The sequence below is a fragment of the Panulirus ornatus genome, chromosome 1 (genome assembly GCF_036320965.1).
Source record: "Panulirus ornatus isolate Po-2019 chromosome 1, ASM3632096v1, whole genome shotgun sequence".
Classification (NCBI taxonomy): domain Eukaryota; kingdom Metazoa; phylum Arthropoda; class Malacostraca; order Decapoda; family Palinuridae; genus Panulirus; species Panulirus ornatus.
The window spans coordinates 58,140,221-58,157,501 of NC_092224.1; the positions used below are offsets into that span (position 1 = coordinate 58,140,221).

General features: G+C 47.4%; 1 protein-coding gene across 2 annotated transcripts in view; it reads right to left on the bottom strand.

Annotated features, from left to right (window-relative positions):
- The window catches only part of Ptp99A (Protein tyrosine phosphatase 99A), a 1,440,930-nt gene that overhangs the window by 896,235 nt on the left and 527,414 nt on the right, over positions 1-17,281 (bottom strand). The window lies entirely within an intron of this gene.

Genomic DNA, 17,281 nt, shown 5'->3' on the forward strand with positions numbered 1-17,281 from the left:
GATTAGGAAGCTGAAGAATTTGGGAAGGAGTTTGCTGGAGGGCTCTTGTTGGAGTGTGGTGAGGGAAGCCAAACCAGGAGGAGAGAGGAACGAAGGTAGGAGGGCTAAAGGTCGCGGGTGTTCAACCCAGGTGCTCTACTTCAGGAACCTTTTATGTGGCCCCTGCAGTTTGGAGGCTGACCCTTCACGCAGGGTAATGCAGGCTCCTTTGGAACGCGACGCTCGTTCTCAATGACGCTGGACAAAAACAAATGAGGAATGGCGGGTGCTCGGGGGAAAGACGACACACCAAGGTGTTGCGTGACGACACAATATTGGATCGAAGGTTATAGGTCAAGGATGTCTGTGGGTTGGGCCATTCTTTCGTCTGTTTCCTTGCGCTACCTCGCTAACGCGGGAGACAGCGACAAAGTATAATAAATATAAATAATGAAATATATATATATATATATATATATATATATATATATATATATATATATATATATATATATATATATATATATGGATTTGTATGTAGCATTTGTGGATCTGGAGAAGGCATATGATAGAGTTGATAGAGATGCTCTGTGGAAGGTATTAAGAATATATGGTGTGGGAGGCAAGTTGTTAGAAGCAGTGAAAAGTTTTTATCGAGGATGTAAGGCATGTGTACGTGTAGGAAGAGAGGAAAGTGATTGGTTCTCAGTGAATGTAGGTTTGCGGCAGGGGTGTGTGATGTCTCCATGGTTGTTTAATTTGTTTATGGATGGGGTTGTTAGGGAGGTAAATGCAAGAGTCCTGGAAAGAGGGGCAAGTATGAAGTCTGTTGGGGATGAAAGAGCTTGGGAAGTGAGTCAGTTGTTGTTCGCTGATGATACAGCGCTGGTGGCTGATTCATGTGAGAAACTGCAGAAGCTGGTGACTGAGTTTGGAAAAGTGTGTGGAAGAAGAAAGTTAAGAGTAAATGTGAATAAGAGCAAGGTTATTAGGTACAGTAGGGGTGAGGGTCAAGTCAATTGGGAGGTGAGTTTGAATGGAGAAAAACTGGAGGAAGTGAAGTGTTTTAGATATCTGGGAGTGGATCTGTCAGCGGATGGAACCATGGAAGCGGAAGTGGATCATAGGGTGGGGGAGGGGGCGAAAATTTTGGGAGCCTTGAAAAATGTGTGGAAGTCGAGAACATTATCTCGGAAAGCAAAAATGGGTATGTTTGAAGGAATAGTGGTTCCAACAATGTTGTATGGTTGCGAGGCGTGGGCTATGGATAGAGATGTGCGCAGGAGGATGGATGTGCTGGAAATGAGATGTTTGAGGACAATGTGTGGTGTGAGGTGGTTTGATCGAGTAAGTAACGACTCGGTTAAGCAGAGTGTGCACGAAAAACTAAAAAGAGCGTGATTTTGACTTTCAGAGAGAATACATGGTTCCTTATAACAATATAGTGTTTGGGCGACTGGATAAGCACGGGAATCGACTGGATTGAGGAAAGATTGGAACCAAGAATGGAAAGTTTTGACTTGTTGGAGGTGTGAGGGAAGCCAAACCGAGGAGAGAGGAACAAGTAGGAGGGTAAAGTGGGGTGAACCAAAGGAACCTTTTGTGGCCCTGCAGTTGGAGGGTGACACTTCTATATATATATATATATATATATATATATTCTATCAATCTATCTATCTATATTCATGGCAAGACCACTTTCTATGAAGGGGTCTGGTGTTCCCCCAAGACCTTTACAAAGTTCTCCGCAACCCAAAACTGCGCTACTTCAAGTAGCATGGAAATGATGACTCCTTTGCAGTAAGAAGTTCTTTGACGAGGCTGGATAACCAATGATACAGCCTCACAACAAAAGTGACTCTTCACCCGCAGCAGGGGTTATAAAATTACTTGACGACACAGCTACTTAATATACATTTATCATTTAAAAGGTATTACGAGTTTATGAATCAAATCAAAAGTCAGCTCCAATCACACACACACACAAACACACACACACACACACAAGTGCGAAATACGCAATGATAATATTTTCCTGCAAGGCAATTGCTTGCAAGGGTTAATATGACATCCTTCAGCAGAGAATTTCCAGGAAATTGCTCCTGCTGGCAAGTGTTAGGATAATTCTTGGTTTCCCGGCTTGCTCGAAGCCAGGTTTAATGTAAGCGACCCAAGCAGCCATAAATATCATCTTGAGAAGTATCTCCGGAGGAAAATATATACGTAAATATGTAAAAGCAATTTGGAGCTTGCATGAATAAGTGGTGTATGTGGGTGTGGGTGTGTGTGTGTATGTGTACTCATCTGCGTGAACGTGTAAGTACAACATTAGTGTGTTTACTTATACGCATATGTGACCTTGCATATTTTTGTGAATAAGTGCATGGTTATAGACACACACATACTCATATATATGTCGCTGTCTCTCGCGTTAGGGAGGTAGCGCAAGGAAACAGACGAAAGAATGGCCCACTCCACCCAAATACACATGTATACACATACACATCTACACACGCACATATACATACCTATACATTTCAACGTATACATATATATACATACACAGACATATACATATATACACATGTACATAATTCATATTTGCTGCCCTCAGCCATTCCCGTCGCCATCCCGCCACACACGAAATGACAACCCCCTCCCTCCGCACGCCCGCGAGGTATCGCTAGGAAAAGACAACAAAGGCCACATTCGTTCATACTCAGTCTCTAGCCGTCATGTATAACGCACCGAAACCACAGCTTCCTTTCCACATCCAGGCCCCACAAAATTTTCCATGGCTTACCCTAGACGCTTCACATGCTCTAGTTCAATCCACTAATAGCACGTCGACCCCGGTATACCACATCGTTCCAATTCACTCTATTCCTTGCACGCCTTCCACCCTCCTGCATGTTCAGGCCCCAATCGCTCGAAATCTTTTTCACTCCATCCTTCCACGTCCACATCGGTCTCTCACTTCTCCTCGTTCCCTCCACCTCTGACACACATATCCTCTTTGTCAATCTTTCTGCACTCATTCTCTCCCTGTGACCAAACCATTTCAATACACCCTCTTCTGCTCTCTTAACCACACTTTTTAATACCACACATCTCTCTTACCCTTTCATTACTTACTCGATCAAACCACCTCACACCACATATTGTCCTCAAACAACTCATTTCCAATACATCCACCCTCCTCCGCACAACCCTATCTATAGCCCACGCCTCGCAACCATATAACATTGTTGGAACCACAATTCCTTCAAACATATCCATTTTTGCTTTCCGAGATACTGTGTTCGCCTTCCACACATTTTTCAACGCTCCCAGAACTTTTGCCCCCTCCCCCACTCTGTAACTCACTTCCACTTCCATGGTTCCATCCGCTGCCAAATCCACTCCCAGATATCTAAAACACTTCACTTCCTCCAGTTTTTCTCCATTCAAACTTAGCTCCCAATTGACTTGTCCCTCAACCCTACTGCACCTAATAACCTTGCTCTTATTCACATTTACTCTCAGCTTTCTTCTTTCTCACTTTAAGAGACTCAGTCACCAGCTTCTGCAGTTTCTCACCCGAATCACCCACCAGCGCTGTATCATCAGCGAACAACTGACTTACTTCCCAAGCTCTCTCATCCACAACAGACTGCATACTTGCCCCTCTTTCCAAAACTCTTGCATTCATCTCCCTAACAACCCCATTCATAAACAAATTAAACAACCATGGAGACATTACTCACACCTGCCGCAAACCGACATTCACTGAGAACCAATCACTTTCCTCTCTTCCTACACGTACACATCCCTTACATCCTCGATAAAAACTTTTCACTGCTTATAGCAACTTGCCTCCCACACCGTATATTCTTAACACCTTTCACAGAGCATCTCTATCAACTCTATCATATGCCTTCTCCAGATCCATAAATGCTACGTACAAATCCATTTGTTTTTCCAAGTATTTCTCACATACATTCTTCAAAGAAAACACCTGATCCACACATCCTCTACCACTTCTGAAACCACACTGCACTTCCCCAATCTGATGTTCTGTACATGCCTTCACTCTCTCCATCAATACCCTCTCATATAATTTTCCAGGAATATTCAACAAACGTATGCCTCTGTAATTTGAGCACTCACCTTTATCCCCTTTGCCTTTGTGCAATGGCACTATGCATGCATTCCGCCAATCCTCAGGCACTTCACCATGAGCCATACATAAATTGATTATCCCCACCAACCAGTCAACAAGACAGTCACACCCTTTTTTAATAAATTCCACTGCAATACCATCCAAACCCGCCGCCTTGCCGGCTTTCATCTTCTGTAAAGCTTTCATTACCTCTTATTTGTTTACCAATCATTCTCCCTGACCCTCTCAATTCGCACACCACCTCGACCAAAACACCCTATATCTGCCACTCTTATCATGTAACACATTGAACAAACCTTCAAAATACTCACTCCATCTCCTTCTCACATCACCACTACTTGTTATTACCTCCCCATTAGCCCCCTTCACAAATGTTCCCATTTGTTCGCTTGTCTTACGCACTTTATTTACCTCCTTCCAAAACATCTTTTTATTCTCCCTAAAATCTAATGATATTCTCTCATCCAAACTCTCATTTGCCCTCTTGTTCACCTCTTGCACCTTTCTCTTGACTTTCTGCCTCTTTCCTTTATACATCTCCCAGTCATTTGCGCTATTTCCGTGCAAAACTCGTCCAAATGCCTCTCTCTTCTCTTTCACTAATAATCTTACTTCTTCATCCCACCACTCACTACCCTTTCTAATCTGCCTAACCCCCACGCTTCTCATACCACAAGCATCTTTTGCGCAAGCCATCACTGCTTCCCTAAATACATCCCATTCCTCCTCACTCCCCTTACGTCCTTTGCTCTTACCTTTTTCCATTTTGCAATCAGTCTCTCCTGGTACTCCCTCACACAAGTCTCCTTCCCAAGCTCACTTACTCTCACCACTCTCTTCACCCCATCATTCTCTCTTCTTTTCTGAAAACGTCTACACATCTTAACCTTCGCCCTCACAAGATAAAGATCAGACATCCCTCCAGTTGCACCTCTAAGCACATAAACATCCAAAAGTCTCTCTTTCACGCGCCTATCAATTAACACGTAATCCAATAACGCTCTCTTGCCATCTCTCCTACTTACATACGTATGCTTATGTATATCTCTCTTTTTAAACAAGGTAATCCCAATCACAAGTCCTTTTTCAGCACACAAATCTGCAAGCTCTTCACCATTTCCATTTACAACACTGAACACCCCATACATACAAATTATTCCCTAAACTGCCACATTTCTCACCTTTACATTCAAATCACCCATCACTATAACCCGGTCTCGTGCATCAAAACTACTAACACACTCACTCAGCTGCTCCCAAAACACTAGCCTCTCATGATCTTTCTTCCTATGCTCAAGTGCATGGGCCCCAATAATCACCCATCTCTCTCCATCCACTTTCAGTTTTACCCATATCAATCTAGTTTACTTTCTTACACTCTATAACATACTCCCACCACTCCTGTTTCAGGAGTAGTGCTACTCTGTCCTTTGCTCTTGTCCTCTCGCCAACCCCTGACTTGACTCCCAAAACATTCCCAAACCACTTTTCTCCATTACCCTTGAGCTTCGTTTCACTCAGAGCCAAAACATCCAGGTTCCTTTCCTCAAACATACTACCTATCTCTCCTTTTTTACTCATCTTCGTTACATTCACACAAATTTAGACACATCAATCTGAGCCTTTGAGGAGGATGAGCACTCCCCGTGTGACTCCTTCCGCTTCCCTTTTTAGAAAGTTGAAATACAAGGAGGGGAGGGTTTCTAGCCCCCCCGCTCCCGTCCCCTTTAGTCGCCTTCTACGACACGCGGGAAATGCCTAGGAAGTATGCTTTCTCCCCTATCCCTAGGCATATATATATATATATATATATATATATATATATATATATATATATATATATATATTTAGGCCAGACCAGAATAACTGTAATGGAGAGGTGTTGTTGACACCGTCATGCAATACTCACGAATGATCACAAATAATACGATCGCTAAACATTGTCATGAAAATGATCACCTCACAGATCATGGAAATCCCGTTATTCTATTAGGATAGGCAATTTTCAAGCCTATCCTAACATTAACCAAAGCATTACAAGAGAAATGACAAAACACGAAAACATGAAAAAAAAAAATTTTTTTCTAGATACACCCAGCTACCTAGGTCAACCCCCGCCACGTGACCCCTCTAAATCACTCTCCTGGCAACGGTTACAGCCAGACAAAGCAGTTAGTAGTTAGTCTGTACTGACTGGTGCTGGACGGCGGGACTCAAGTGTGATGGTATGATTTGAATAACTTTGTTAAGTACTGGCACCTGATGATGTGGACTGTCTCCACGAAACATGTCGTGCCACATGTATAGATAAATTACATGTTAAGTAAGGTTGTATGAACTCCTACTGAAGTGCGATTCCTTCATATATATATATATATATATATATATATATATATATATATATATATATATGCAACCATCCTGCTGTTATGTTTAATATACCGAAACCAGAGACCATCATACACAGAAAAGAACCCTCCCCCCTAACCTTCATCCCTCCAATACAAACACACACACACACACACACACACACACACACACACATGAATGGACCAGTAAATATAAAGATTCAAATAACAAAAAGTCGACAAAAAAAGATTTAAATGTTGCAGGGGATACGCAAATAATACATCCTGTCAACCGATGCTTGAAATATGACAACACAGAAAAACTTTGGCCACCTCTCACAGCCATGTTATCATGGGCAGGGAGGCGAGGTCCAGCCTGTTACCATGGGTAGGGAGGCGAGGTCCAGCCTGTTATCATGGGTAGGGAGGCGAGGTCCAGCCTGTTATCATGGGTAGGGAGGCGCTGTCCAGCCTGTTATCATGGGTAGGAAGGCGAGGTCCAGCCTGTTATCAAGGGTAAGGAGGCGACGTCCAGCCTGTTATCAAGGGTAAGGAGGCGACGTCCAGCCTGTTATCATGGGTAGGGAGGCAAGGTCAAGCCAGCTATCATGTGTAGGGAGGTGAGGTCCAGCCTGTTATCATGGGTAGGGAGGCGACGTCAAACCTGTTATCATGAGTAGGGAGGCGCTGTCCAGCCTGTTATCATGGGTAGGGAGGGGAGGTCCAGCTTGTTATCATGGGTAGGGAGGCGACGTCCAGCCTGTTATCAGGGGTAGGGAGGAGACGTCCAGCCTGTTATCATGGATAGGGAGACGAGGTCCAGCCCGTTATCATGGGTATGAACGCGAAGTCCAGCCTGTTATCATGGGTAGGGAGGCGAGGTGCAGCCTGCTATAATGGCAAGGGAGGCGAGGTCCAGCCTGTTATCATGGGTAGGGAGACGAGGTCCAGCCTGTTATCATGGGAAAGGAGGTGAGGTCCAGCCTGTTATCATGGGTAGGGGGGCGCTGTCCAGCCTTTTATCATGGGTAGGGAGGCGAGGTCAGCTGTTATCATGGTAGGGAGGCGAGGGTCCAGCCTGTTATCATGGGTACGAGGGCGCGTCCAAGCCTGTGTCATGGGTAGGGAGGCGAGTCAGCCTGTTATCATGGGTAGAGAGGCGAGGTCAAGCCTTTTATAATGGGTTGGGAGGCGAGTCATGCCTGGTATCATGGGTAGGGAGGCGAGGTCCAGCCTGTTATCATGGGGATAGGGAGGCGCGGTCCCAGCCATGTCATCATAGGGGTAGGGAGCGCGGTCCAGCGTGATCATGGGATAGGGAGGGAGGGTCCCAGCCTGTTATTAGGGTATGGAGGCGAGGTCCAGCCTGTTATCGTGGGTAGGGAGGGCAAGGTCCAGCTTTTATCATGGGTAGGGAGGCGAGGTCCTAGCCTTATCATAGGTAAGGAGGCGATGTCCCAGCCTGTTATCGTGGGTAGGGAGGCGAGGTCCAGCCTGTTATCATGGGTAGGGAGGCGAGGTCCAGGCCTGTTATCATGGGTAGGAGGCGAGGTCCAGCCTGTTATCATGGGTAGGGAGGCGATGTCCAGCCTGTTATCATGGGTAGGGAGGCGAGGTCCAGCCTGTTATCATGGGTAGGAGGCGAGGTCCAGCTGTTATCATGGGTAGGGAGGTCGAGGTCCAGCCTGTATCATGGGTAGGGAGGCGAGGTCCAGCCTGTTATCATGGGTAGGGAGGCGAGGTCAGCCTGTTATCATGGGTAGGGAGGCGCAGTGCAGCCTGTTATCATGGGTAGGGAGGCGAGGTCCAGCCTGTTATCATGGGTAGGGAGGCGAGGTCCAGCCTGTTATCATGGGTAGGGAGGCGAGGTCCAGCCTGTTATCATGGGTAGGGAGGCGAGGTCCAGCCTGTTATCATGGTAGGGAGGCGAGGTCAGCCTGTTATCATGGGTAGGGAGGCGAGGTCCAGCCTGTTATCATGGGTAGGGAGGCGACGGTCCAGCCTGTTATCATGGGTAGGGAGGCGAGGTCCAGCCTGTTATCATGGGTAGGGAGGCGAGGTCCAGCCTGTTATCATGGGTAGGAGGCGAGGTCCAGCCTGTTATCATGGGTAGGGAGGCGAGGTCCAGCCTGTTATCATGGGTAGGAGGCGAGGTCCAGCCTGTTATCATGGGTAGGGAGGCGAGGTCAGCCTTATCATGGGTAGGGAGGCGAGGTGCAGCCTGTTATCATGGGTAGGGAGGCGAGGTCCAGCCTGTTATCATGGGTAGGGAGGCGAGGTCAGCCTGTTATCATGGGTAGGGAGGCGAGGTCCAGCCTGTTATCATGGGTAGGGAGGCGAGGTCAGCCTGTTATCATGGGTAGGGAGGCGAGGTCCAGCCTGTTATCATGGGTAGGGAGGCGAGGTCCAGCCTGTTATCATGGGTAGGGAGGCGAGGTCCAGCCTGTTATCATGGGTAGGGAGGCGAGGTCCAGCCTGTTATCATGGGTAGGGAGGCGAGGTCCAGCCTGTTATCATGGGTAGGGAGGCGAGGTCCAGCCTGTTATCATGGGTAGGGAGGCGAGGTCAAGCCTGTTATGGGTTGGGAGGCGAGGTCTAGCCTGTTATCATGGGTAGGGAGGCGAGGTCCAGCCTGTTATCATGGGTAGGGAGGGGAGGTCCAGCCTGTCATCATGGGTAAAGAAGCGAGGTCCAGCCTGTTATCATGTGTAGGGAGGCGAGGACCAGCCTGTTATCATGGGTAGGGAGACGAGGTGCAGCTTGTTATCATGGGTAGGGAGGCAAGGTGCAGCCTGTTATCATGGGTAGGGAGGCGAGGTCCAGCCTGTTATCATGGGTAAGGAGGCAAGGTCCAGCCTGTTATCATGGGTATGGAGGCGAGGTCAAGCCTGTTATGATTGGTAGGGTGGCGAGGTCCAGCCTGTTATCATGGGTAGGGAGGGGAGGTCCAGCCTGTTATCATTGGTGGGGAGGCGAGTTCCAGCCTGTTATCATGGGTAGGGAGACGAGGTCAAGCCTGTTATAATGGGTAGGGAGGCGAGGTCAAGCCTGTTATCATGGGTAGGGAGGCGAGGTCCAGCCTGTTATCATTGGTAGGGAGGCGATGTCCAGCCTGTTATCATGGGTAGGGAGGCGCTGTCCAGCCTGTTGTCATTGGTAGGGAGGCAATTCCAGCCTGTTATCATGGGTAGGGAGACAAGGTCAAGCCTGTTATAATGGGTAGGGAGGCGAGGTCAAGCCTGTTATCATGGGTAGGGAGGCGAGGTCCAGCCTGTTATCATGGGTAGGGAGGCGCTGTCCAGCCTGTTATCATAGGTAGGGAGGCGCATTCCAGTCTGTTATCATGGATAGGGAGGGGAGGTCCAGCCTGTTATTATGGGTAGGGAGGCGAGGTCCAGCCTGTTATCGTGGGTAGGGAGGCAAGGTCCAGCCTGTTATCATGGGTAGGGAGGCGAGGTCCAGCCTGTTATCATGGGTAGGGAGGCGAGGTCCAGCCTGTTATCGTGGGTAGGGAGGCGAGGTCCAGCCTGTTATCATGGGTAGGGAGGCGAGGTCCAGCCTGTTATCATGGGTAGGGAGGCGACGTCCAGCCTGTTCTCATGGGTAGGGAGACGAGGTCAAGCCTGTTATAATGGGTAGGGAGGCGAGATCAAGCCTGTTATCATGGTTAGGGAGGCGAGGTCCAGCCTGTTATCATGGGTAGGGAGGCGCTGTCCAGCCTGTCATCATGGGTAGGAGGAGCGGAGGTCCAGCCTGTTATCATGGGTAGGGAGGCGAGGTCAAGCCTGTTTTCATGGGTAGGGAGGCGAGGTCCAACCTGTTATCATGGGTAGGCGAGGGCGAGGTGCAGCTTGTTATTATGGGTAGGGAGGCGAGGTCCAGCCTGTTATCATGGGTAGGGAGGCGAGGTCCAAGCCTGTTATCATGGGTAGGGAGGGCGAGGTCCAGCCTGTTATCATGGGTAGGGAGGCGAGGTCCAGCCTGTTATCATGGGCAGGGAGGTGAGGTCCTGCCTGTTATCATGGGTAGGGAGCCAAGGTCCAGCCTGTTATCATGGGTAGGGAGGCGAAGTCCACCCTGTTATCATGGGTAGGGAGGCGCTGTCCAGCCTATCATGGGTAGGGAGGCGAGGTCCAGCCTGTTATCATGGGTAGGGAGGCGAGTCCAGCCATGTTATCATGGGTAGGGAGCGAGTCCAGCCTGTTATCAATGGGTAGGGAGGCGAGGTCCAGCCTGTTATCATGGGTAGGGAGGCGAGTTCAGCCTGTTATCATGGGTAGGGAGGCGACGTCCAGCCTGTTATCATGGGTAGGGAGGCGAGGTCCAAGCCTGTTATCATGGGTAGGGAGGCGAGGTCCAGCCTGTTATCATGGGTAGGGAGGCGAGGTCCAGCCTGTTATCATGGGTAGGGAGGCGAGGTCCAGCCTGTTATCATGGGTAGGGAGGCGAGGTCCAGCCTGTTATCATGGGTAGGGAGGCGAGGTCCAGCCTGTTATCATGGGTAGGGAGGCGAGGTCCAGCCTGTTATCATGGGTAGGGAGGCGAGGTCAGCCTGTTATCATGGGTAGGGAGGCGAGGTCCAGCCTGTTATCATGGGTAGGGAGGCGAGGTCAAGCCTGTTATCATGGGTAGGGAGGCGAGGTCCAGCCTGTTATCATGGGTAGGGAGGCGAGGTCCAGCCTGTTATCATGGGTAGGGAGGCGAGGTCCAGCCTGTTATCATGGGTAGGGAGGCGAGGTCCAGCCTGTTATCATGGGTAGGGAGGCGAGGTCCAGCCTGTTATCATGGGTAGGGAGGCGATGTCCAGCCTGTTATCATGGGTAGGGAGGCGAGGTCCAGCCTGTTATCATGGGTAGGGAGGCGAGGTCAAGCCTGTTATCATGGGTAGGGAGGCGAGGTCCAGCCTGTTATCATGGGTAGGGAGGCGAGGTCCAGCCTGTTATCATGGGTAGGGAGGCGAGGTCCAGCCTGTTATCATGGGTAGGGAGGCGAGGTCAGCCTGTTATCATGGGTAGGGAGGCGAGGTCAGCCTGTTATCATGGGTAGGGAGGCGAGGTCCAGCCTGTTATCATGGGTAGGGAGACGAGGTCCAGCCTGTTATCATGGGTAGGGAGGCGAGGTCCAGCCTGTTATCATGGGTAGGGAGGCGAGGTCCAGCCTGTTATCATGGGTAGGGAGGCGAGGTCCAGCTGTTATCATGGGTAGGGAGGCGAGGTCCAGCCTGTTATCATGGGTAGGGAGGCGAGGTCCAGCCTGTTATCATGGGTAGGTAGGCGAGGTCCAGTCTGTTATCATGGGTAGGGAGCCGAGGTCCACCCTGTTATCATGGGTAGAGAGACGCTGTCCAGCCTGTTATCATGGGTAGGGAGGCGCTGTCCAGCCTGTTATCATGGGTAGGGAGTCGACGTCCAGCCTGTTATCATGGGTAGGGAGGCGAGGTCCAGCCTGTTATCATGGGTAGTGAGGCGAGGTCAAGCCTGTTATCATGGGCAGGGAGACGAGGTGCAGCCTGTTATCATGGGTAGGGAGGCGAGGTCCAGCCTGTTATCATGGGTAGGGAGGCGAGGTCCAGCCTGTTATCATGGGTAGGGAGGCGAGGTCCAGCCTGTTATCATGGGTAGGGAGGCGAGGTCCAGCTTGTTATCATGGGTAGGGAGGCGACGTCTTGCCTGTTATCATGGGTAGGGAGGCGATGACCTCGGGAGACAGTCAGCACAGCTCTCCCTCACTAGTGTTGTCAGTCCTTGTCAGTTTTGTCTATGATCATCGGAACTTTTCCATTCGATTTTTTTTTCGTCTCATACATATCAAACGACTTCAATAAAGCTATCTTTCTTTAAAAATAAAAGTCTCTCTATATAGAATGTCGTTCATTTTCTTTTTTTTTTCTTGACCATTAACGCTTCTTAAAAGAACGTCACAACTGGAGCCATTTTAGGGCTTAGCAGATGAAAAAATCCGAAAAGACATCTTCAAGATGCTGTCCTACACGATGCTGTACGTGTGTGTGTGTGTGAGTGTGTGAGTGTGTGTGTGTGTGTGTGTGTGTGTGTGTAAACTGCCACAGCAATACAGGAAATATCAGTAGATCAGTCAGTCGTGTTTGTCGGCACCCGAGGTGCTATGTAGGGAAGTACTTAACCCCTCGTCTCGCCTCACACTATAGTGTTATCATCAACTGCGTTGGCTCCAGCCACCTGCCTCCCCTTCAAGCACGTCACCCACGACAAAGACCTACAGCATCTCCTGCTCCTCCTCCTCCTCCTCACCAGGACGTCCAGACGGACCCGGCTGTGTGTGGGGCTAGCTTAGCCCCACACACAGCTGGAGCGATGCTCTCCCCCTACTTACGGAGTTATAAACAAAGAAAAATCTTCATAAACCACCTATAATTACGAGTAATCAAAACGTGATTGTGGTTTAAAGAACGTATATCAATAAAATGGATATATGCGTCGTGGTCGATGCGTTAGAGGTTGGATAAGCCATTCGTTAAGGTCGATGGCAGGTTAATCAAACACTGGCAGTAGCTACCCGATGTAAGTGTCAGATTCAGTCGACACTCAAGTGACCGTATGAATTTCCCGTGGTTGTATCATAGGCATCAGGGCAGAACAAGACTTCCGTTGACCATCATGAAACGAGCGAGTGGGTCGACATAAGACGAATCAAAAAAGTCGAAACAGCTAACCTTACCTTAAAAGAGCTAAGCTTACCTCAAACGACCTAACCCTACCTCAAACGATCTAACCTTACCTCAAAAGAGCTAACCTTACCTCAAAAGACCTAACCTTACCTCAAAAGACCTAACCTTACCTCAAAAGACCTAACCTTACCTCAGAAGACCTAACCTTACCTCAAAAGACCTAACCTTACCTCAAAAGACCTAACCTTACCTCAAAAGAGCTAAGCTTACCTAAAAAGTGCTGTGGCCGTACCACAACAAGCTGCGGGTCAACAAACTGCCAATCGAAGAAACTGGCGAACAACTGCTGCTAATGGAAAGACAAGAAATGAATAAGGAAGAGATAAATGACAATAAAAGCAACTTCTCTCTAACTGGAACTGATAAATAGTAAATGACACCGAGGGAAGGTTAACAACAATGTGACTGGCTGATTCTACACTGGTGAGAACTCAGCCTTTGTCAGTGGGGAGGCTCGGCTGCTGGGACCCACTAGGCATTAACTATGGCCATCGTTAATAAAGACTCACCACTGGGACGGACACTCAACATCCCTTTAGTGGTTTGAGTCCCTTAAATTCACCGCATCGCGGAGATAACAAAGAGACGGAATGTGGCTGAAAAGGTAAGGGTTATAAGGTAAAGGCTTTACGGTGTAACTTGTGACACATATAATCCAGGAGGACTAATTGTTAGACAATGCAGAGGAGTTCACTCTCTCACATCAGGAATAAATGATGGTGTAATTTGTGACATAATTAGCACACAATGGAGGGGCTAGTGTACGAGAACTGCCTGAGAAAGGGTGTGGAAGGAGCCGGGAACAGAAAGCTGCAGATGTGAATGATAGAATTACTACAATACAAAGATCTGTGAATATCATATGAAAAAAATGGTGGGACTGACATTACTAAAAAGGAAAGGAGAAAATCGTGGTCATGACGTTGGATTAAGAACAGGACAACAGTGGCAGATGTAACTGAAACTTTCTCACTCTCTTTGACAAGTCTGAGTGGTAATATAACAAAAGAACTTTGAAAAGCTGACCATAAAAGTACAGTGCTTAAAGCACACATCAGGCAGTACTGATATGAAAAAAAGGCCAAAGGCTCTTGTTCATACCAGCCGTGGATCATCTCTGAAGAGACCGTTTCTGACTCAAGCAAGAAAAACAAACCTGCGAAATGCCAGAAAAGTTTCACCATAAACCTAAGGTTTCATATGAAGCTCAGAAAACGGCAAACAGGAATGATTATACATAGACAAACATAATCCTACATATGTTCAAAGTTCAATTTCAGGACTTGGTACAACACCCAGTTGTACCCATTCATTGAGAACAAGAAAAAATTCATGTTAAGGTGCTGAAAAGAAGTGAACGAAGTGCAATAAAAAAAAGAAAAGGAAACGTGGTATGAATCAGCCTTAACCGAACCGCTAATTACCATAAAGATAAATGACCCCGATGAATTCCTTTTATGCAGTGATCCCCCTAAATGGCTGGAGTTGTCCGCGACATTATCGGACTCCGTTGGCAGTACGCCCATCCCTACCTTCGGCTCCTTGACAAGGAGACTTGGATCCACTTTTTATATATAAGACATCCAAACCTCTTATCAAGCACATGTACTAAACATTCCGTGGATGGAGTCTGAACTCGATGGCTTCCTCCTTCCTTTACCGACAAGCTGCCACTCCATAAAGGAAGATGTAAACCCATTTCAGATTGAACGCCGACAGAGACCTAACAGCACATATCGCTGGAGAGTTTTCGCGAGCTCTAAAAATGCAGACTGGCTAACTTCATCGACTTTGTTTTCGCCAGACCAGCAAAAGACTTTGGAGGGGATGGTTGGGAGTTCACGCCTCTCTCGCATCCTCCATCACTATAAAAGTTTGCACCAAGCGCTGCACAACGTACAAAAGGCTGATGAAATATAGACGAACTTGGCAAGAGCCCAAAGGCGAAAGTGGTCCTGATGCCACAGCACATGAACCGAATAAAACAGGAGCAACTGGTAAAGTTAGACGATTTATCGACAACATCCACACGAACAGCTCACCATTACCATCTTGTTAAACCAGGTGATATTTTTTTTATGGTGCCTCCTTGCGTAATCTCTCTCTCTCTCTCTCTCTCTCTCTCTCTCTCTCTCTCTCTCTCTCTCTCTCTCTCTCTCTCCTGCAGGAACTGAGCTTTGCACCTCTGATGTTTCTCATTTTCATGGCTGCCACGGGTGCAACAACCACCAGCCACAGGCTGGTATCATCACTTGGTACCAGTGTATGTATGAACATCTTGTCAACAGAATCTACTTGAAATACAGAAAATCGGACATCATTCGAGTCTTCCACTGGGTCAATGAAATACTGTTTAGTGGAGAGAAGTTTCCACTGCTTCGAAATGGGGAGAAATACGAGAAAAACGTGCTCAGAGACGTGGATACACAAAAATATTAATATCTCTAGGGAAATGAAAGGTGAAATATCCAGCAGAAATTATGGCTGATCATCACAATTTTACCGAGAAAGACAGATCAAATGTCGCCACTTAAAAAAGAAAGATAATAGCGAACTGGATCGTGTGTGTGTGTGTGTGTGTGCGTGTTGAGGACGAGGGAGAAAAAAAAATAACCGGATGATAGCACTTTTCAAAGCAATGATAATCTCCAGACTAGAATACCTATGTGTGTGTGTCTGCATTAGCTTCCAAGTTAGCAAAGACTAGGGCATGCAGGGTCTCTGTGCTATGTTGGCTGCAGAAACAATGATCCTACTGCACGAAGACCTTTCAAAACCTGCAGTGATTTTCGAACATCAGAAATACAGGTCAAACGTGATCTCCCTTTGGCTCGATTCAATGAAGCCCAAACGAGAGACGTACCATGATATACATATGAGAGATGCTGGAAGACGTAAACTCCACTCTACATGCAAAACCCATTCCCCACTGGCAAGACACTCAGAGGAAACCCCAGTAAAATAATTATAAATCAATAAATTCCACAAATGCTAATGGGAGAAAACGGATTCCATACCCAAGTCCCAAACGTTTTTAATCCTAGAATTTCAAATGATAGAAACGTTATGAACAAAGCAACAGAGACGTTCAAGAACACACTGGACCATCACCTATGCAGCGTACCTGACCAATCAGAGTGTGAGTAGGAAATCGGCCTTCGGGCCTACATACATACATACATACATACATACAAACATACACAGGTCAATAGATAGTGACACACACGCAAGCTCCATTAAAATAATAAGATTATTATCAGCATTCTTTTGGCATTCTCTTCCTTATCCATTGTACAACATGAAAGTTTCATCTTGAAGTGTCTACCTCAACGCTAAGGCTTGAGAGCCCGGACACAGAAAGACAAACACACAAACACTTACTCCATTATAGTATACGTGGCCAAGACACACAGTTACAAACTGGAACTTCGACACAATGACATTCTTGGATACATGATGCCTAACCTCACTAATACCTTACTTATATCTAACGTGGGTTTTGCAGGCTCGCCTCTGTTACCATAATTTCGTCTCGGAATGAAACGTCTGTTGTATTCCTCCAAGGCAGTTGGAGTCTGCAGCCCTTAAGTCTACGGATATCCTACATCCTGGCTCGTCGGGCTACACACTGCAAATGTTTGTCCAGTGTCTGTTATTTTCCGCCTATTCCTCCACTGGGCGGCTCTGAAACGCTTCTAATATTTCCAGGCAGATGACATGAACTGCCCCAGGCCTTGGAGTTTTACACTTTTTCCCTTAATGTGTTTATGATGTTTCTATGACGATCATTTTACAATGATGTACGTTCGTCATGCCAACACAGGAACTAGGCCTTCTATGATATTTCATGAGTGAATTTATATAAAATATCTATTTCCTCTGTGCCCCTCGGAAATGAGACAGACACACCAGTTGCTCTTAGTGGCTCGAACTCAATCATTCTGCTCACTGTGAAGGCTGATGTTGGTACACAACGGTGTTCTGGTGAGGAGTGTTGTGCAGGCGATTCAAGAGGTGCCATCAACAGTTTTGCTTCGCTCGTCTTAAAAGTTCGTAATATCCTGCCTACCGTCTCCTTTGAAGTGG